The sequence below is a fragment of the Miscanthus floridulus genome, chromosome 15, assembly GCF_019320115.1.
Source record: "Miscanthus floridulus cultivar M001 chromosome 15, ASM1932011v1, whole genome shotgun sequence".
NCBI lineage: Eukaryota > Viridiplantae > Streptophyta > Magnoliopsida > Poales > Poaceae > Miscanthus > Miscanthus floridulus.
Window position 1 is genome coordinate 9,366,376 of NC_089594.1, and position 5,554 is coordinate 9,371,929.

The window sequence follows — 5,554 nt, forward strand, 5'->3', positions numbered from 1 at the left end:
CTCCTATGAATGCCTAAGATCCTTTGGAGCAAACTTCATTCACATATGTTCGGAAGTTGGAAGTGAATGGAGGGTCAAATACTGACCGGACGCTGGCTCCGGTGCGACCGGACGCTGGCCGCAGGGTCCGGTCAGTTCATTTGACTGAGAAGATCAAGTCTGGTGTGACCGGATGCTGGGAGGTCATGTGACCGGACGCTGAGGGCTAGCGTCCGGTCAACTCCAGTAAGGGTCCAGACTTGGAAAAGTGTGACCGGACGCGTCCGGTCAGTGTGACCGGACCCTGAGTATCCAGCGTCCGGTCGTTTACAGTAAGCATCCAAGAGCGACCGGACGCGTCCGGTCAGTACTGACCGGACCCTGACAGCGTCCGGTCATCACTTGAATACTGGTTCGTGGGTTGAACTGACCGGAGCGTCCGGTCATCACGACCGGAGCGTCCGGTCATCCCGCAGAAGCTCATAACGGTTCGTTTTTCAGGCTGGCTTATAAATAGAAGCTCCACTCGTGAGTGGAGTATCCTTTGCTCATTCCAACAGCTGAGAAACACGTTTGTGAGTGCCAAGAAGAGCAAGATCCTAGTGAGGTGTTTGTGATTTGAGAATCCAAGAGAGTAGCCTCACTAGCAAATCAAGAGTAGCAAAGTGTGCATCCATCTTCTCATTAGGCTTCGCGTGGTCAAGTGAGAGTTCGTGCTTGTTACTCTTGGTGATCGCCATCACCTAGACGGCTTGGTGGTGATCGGGAGTTTGGTGTTCACCCGGCGGAGTTTGTGGGTGACCCAACTCAAGTTGTGAGCGGCTTTGGGTGATTCGCCGCGACGGAGTGTCGAAGAATCAACCCGTAGAGAGCACTTGATCCTTGCGCGGATCAAGGGGGAGCTACACCCTTGCACGGGTGCTTCAACGAGGACTAGTGGGGAGTGGCGACTCTCCGATACCTCGGCAAAACATCGCCGCGTTCCTTTCTCTTTCTACTTACTTTGAGCACTTACTTTGAGTATTTACTTTGAGCAATTCAATACTTGTTTTACATCCATAGAATTGCTTGCTAGAGTAAGTTTGGAACATAGTTTGAGAGGTTGTTGTGCATTAGTTTGATATAAACACTTTTCTAGGCACAAGGGGTTAATTGGGCTATCCGTAGGATTTGATTATTGCAAGAGAATTTAGAATTAGCCCAATTCACCCCCCCTCTTGGGCATCTTGATCCTTTCAATTGGTATCAGAGCCTCGTGCTCACTTTTTAAGCTTAATCGCTTAGAGCAAGATGTCTCACGGGGATGGACCTCCTCCTATCTTTGAGGGAGATGATTTTCCATATTGGAAAATCCGCATGGAGGCATACTTAGAAGCTTAGATGTTGGAATTCTCAGAGCCGCCTCTCAAGGGTTCCCCACACCTAGGAATGCCGCACAACTTCAAGGCAATGAAGTGAATTATGAGAAATGGAATGCAAAGGCTCGCAACACCATTTTTAGAGGCCTTTGCAAAGAGGTGTTCAATCGTGTAAGGTACCACAAAGACGCCCATGCTCTATGGTCGGACGTTTGTGCGCTCCATGAGGGAACCAAGAGTGAGCGTGAGGAGCGCTATCATCTTGTGATTAAAAAGCTAAATTCTTTTGAGATGTTTCCCAAAGAAAGTGCTAATGAGATGTATTCTCGATTAAATGTTCTTGTAGAGGAAGTCAATGGGCTTGGACTTACTCAAATGTCACCATCCGATGTTGTGAGAAAAATCTTGAGTGTCCTCCCCATTGATAAATATGGACACATTGTGACCGTGCTACATCAAGGTGATCTTTCCACCGCTACACCGACACAAATCTTGGGAAAGATCAATGCTCATGAGATGTACATGCACATCACACCACAAGATGGCTCATCCTCTACAAAGAAGAAAGAGAAGGACTTAGCATTCAAAGCTAGCCAAGACAAGGGCAAAGCAAGACTTGAGTATGAGAGCTCAAGTGATGAAGATGATGAAGAAAGCCTTGCCCTCATGGTGAAGAAGACCACAAAGATGCTAAAAAGGCTAAACAAGAGTGGCATCAAGTTCGACGGCAAGAAGAAGAAGTTCTTCACAAGCTCAAGAAGAAAGCCAATCTCCGAGATGGATTGCTACAATTGTGGTGAACTTGGCCACTTAGCTCATCAATGCACAAAGCCCAAGAAAGACAAGTTCAAGAACAAGGGCAAGAAAGATGATTCAAGTGATGAAGATGAAAAGAAAAAGAACAAGCCATACAAGAAGAGAGATGGCAAAAAGAGGGACTTCTACAAGAAGAAGAAGAGTGGCAAGGCCTACATTGTCGGTGATTGGCTCACGAACATTGATTCATCAAGTGGATCATCCGATGATGATAGTGACGATGAAAAGGTGGCCGCCATTGCTATTGATCTTGCATCTTCACCGCCACCATCGCCATCATCCTCTACACACCTATGCCTTATGGCCAAAGGTGAACGCAAGGTAACTAAGAGTGATGATAGTAGTGATGATGAACATGCTAGTGATGATGATAGTGATAGCGATGATGATGACTCACCCACTTATGATGATCTTGTCAAAATACTTAGAAAATATACTAAGATCATTAGAAAGAGTAGAGCTACAAATGAAAAACTTGATGCTAAAAATGATTCACTTTTAGCTAAGTGTGATACATTAGAAAAGGCTAATGATGAGCTCAAAGAAACAAATGATTCTATATCATCCAAACTCAAGGAGCTCAAATCTTCTAAGAAAGAGCTTAAAGATAAAAATGATAAACTTGAGTGGGTGCACAATGAGCTTGTCACTAGTCACCATAAGCTAAAAGATGAATATACAACTCTAAAGATCAATTATGATACCCTTATTATTGCACAAGAATTCTTACCAAATGAGCCACATGATGCTACTAACCATGTTGTTAAGATTGATATAGCTACCTCATGTGATGATTTAATTGATGAAAGCATTGAGCATGGATCTAGTAGCAAGGGCAAGCAAGTGGTTGAGTGCATTGACTATGATGAGTATGTCAAGCTCAAGAGTGACAATGAGAAGCTCATGAAAGATCTTAAAGAGATGAAAAGTCACAACACCATTGTGCTAGAAACTCTTGATCATGACAAAGAGGTGATCCTTGAGAATGAGAAGCTAAAAGAAGAAATCAAGAAACTCAAGGAGAAGAAGAACAATGATATTCTCAAGGAAGAGAACAAGAAGCTCAAGATGGAGAAAGAGCATCTCAAAGTGGGATTGAGCAAGTTTGCTAGAGGCAAGCATCTCCAAAGTGAGCTACTCATGAATACCGTCATGAAGATGGATAGAAGTGGCATTGGATATATGGCAAGTGTAGAGAAGAAGAAGGCTCAAGCTCAACACCAACAATCAAAGCCAAAGCCAAAGCCAAAGAGATGTTTTGAGTGTGGACAAGAAGGTCACTTTGCTCATGAGTGTCAAACTCCACCACCACAACCCTTGACCAAGCATGCTAGACCCTTTGCTTTCAATGCTCACTACATGCTTAGAAAAGATTCGAGTGGAAAGATGAAAGTCATGTTCTTAGGTCCCCCCAACAAGAGTAGGCCTAAGAAAGTTTGGGTGGCTAAGTCACTTGTTGAGAAGGTGAAGGGCCCTCAACAAGCTTGGATCCCTAAAGCTTGAATCTCTTGTGTGTAGGTGAACTACAAGACCGGTGGAAGTCATTGGGTTATTGATAGTGGTTGCACTCAACATATGACCGGTGATCCTCGTATGTTCACCTCACTAGATGAAGAGGTAGATGGACAAGAGAAAATAACATTTGGAGATAATTCAAAGGGCAAGGTTAAAGGATTGGGCAAAGTGGCAATATCAAATGATCATTCCATCTCCAATGTGCTCTATGTTGCTTCATTGAGCTTCAACTTGCTATCCGTTGGGCAATTGTGTGATCTTGGTTTTCAATGCTTATTCACCGAGAAGGAGGTGGTTGTATCTAAGGTAGATGACAATCAAGTGATATTCAATGGATTTAGATACAACAACTTATATCTAGTTGACTTCACCTCCGAAGATGCAAACTTGAAGACTTGCCTATTCACCAAAACAACACTTGGGTGGCTATGGCATAGAAGACTTGCTCATGTTGGGATGAGCTCACTCAAGAAGCTTATGAAGAATGATTTGGTGAGAGGGTTGAAGGATGTGAAGTTTGAGAAGGATAAGCTTTGTAGTGCATGTCAAGCCGGCAAGCAAGTTGCAAACACTCATCCAACCAAAGCTTTCATGTCAACCACAAGAGTGCTAGAACTCCTACACATGGATTTATTTGGACCAACAACATACAAGAGTTTGGGAGGAAATCTCTATTGTCTTGTGATTGTGGATGACTATTCAAGATATACATGGGTGTTCTTCCTTCATGACAAATCCGAAGTTGCATCTTGTTTCAAGAAGTTTGCCAAGAGAGCTCAAAATGAATTTGAAGTGAAGCTCAAGAAGATAAGAAGTGACAATGGCAAAGAGTTTGACAACACAAATATAGAAGCTTATTGTGATGAAGTTGGAATCAAATATGAAGTCTCCGCAACCTATACTCCTCAACAAAATGGTGTAGTTGAGAGGAAGAACCGGACTTTGATCACTCTTGCAAGGACAATGCTAGATGAGTACAACACCCCCGAAGCTCTATGGGTGGAAGCAATCAACACCGCATGTTATGCATCCAATCGCCTATTTCTTCAAAAGTTCCTTGTCAAGACTCCATATGAGTTGCTCAATGGGAAGAAGCCGGACGTCTCCTTCTTTAGGGTGTTTGGTTGCAAGTGCTACATCTACAAGAAGCGGCAACACCTAGGGAAGTTTCAAAGGTGTTGTGATATAGGTTTTCTTGTTGGTTACTCATTGAAGTCCAAAGCATATAGAGTATTTAATCATGCCACCGGCTTGGTTGAAGAAACATATGATGTGGAATTTGATGAATCTAACGGCTCCCAAGGAGCACATGAGAATCTTGATGATGTAGGTGATGAACCATTGAGGGAGGCTATGAAGAATATTCCGGTGGGAGACATCAAGCCAAAAGATGATGAAGATGATGTACAAGTCATTAATCAACCCTCTTCATCAAATGTACCACAAGATGGTGAAAAAGTTGGGAGAGTAGAAAATGAAGATACTCATATCTCCCATGAGCAAATGGTGGTACAAGCACAAGATGTTGATGCTCCACAACCTCCTCCTCAAGTGGTCAATAGAAGAAATACACCTCTCCTACAAGATCATCCACAAGATCTCATCATAGGGAGTCCAACAAAGGGGGTGATGACTCGATCTCAAAAGCTTACTTCATTTATTGCTCATCACTCTTTTGTCTCTTGCTATGAGCCTACCAAGGTAGAAGATGCTCTTAAAGATCCAGATTGGATCAATGCCATGCATGAAGAGTTGAACAACTTCACTCGCAATGAAGTTTGGAATCTTGAAGAGCGACCAAAAGATGCAAGAGTCATTGGAACAAAGTGGGTGTTCCGCAACAAACAAGATGATCAAGGTGTTGTTGTGAGGAACAAGGCAAGACT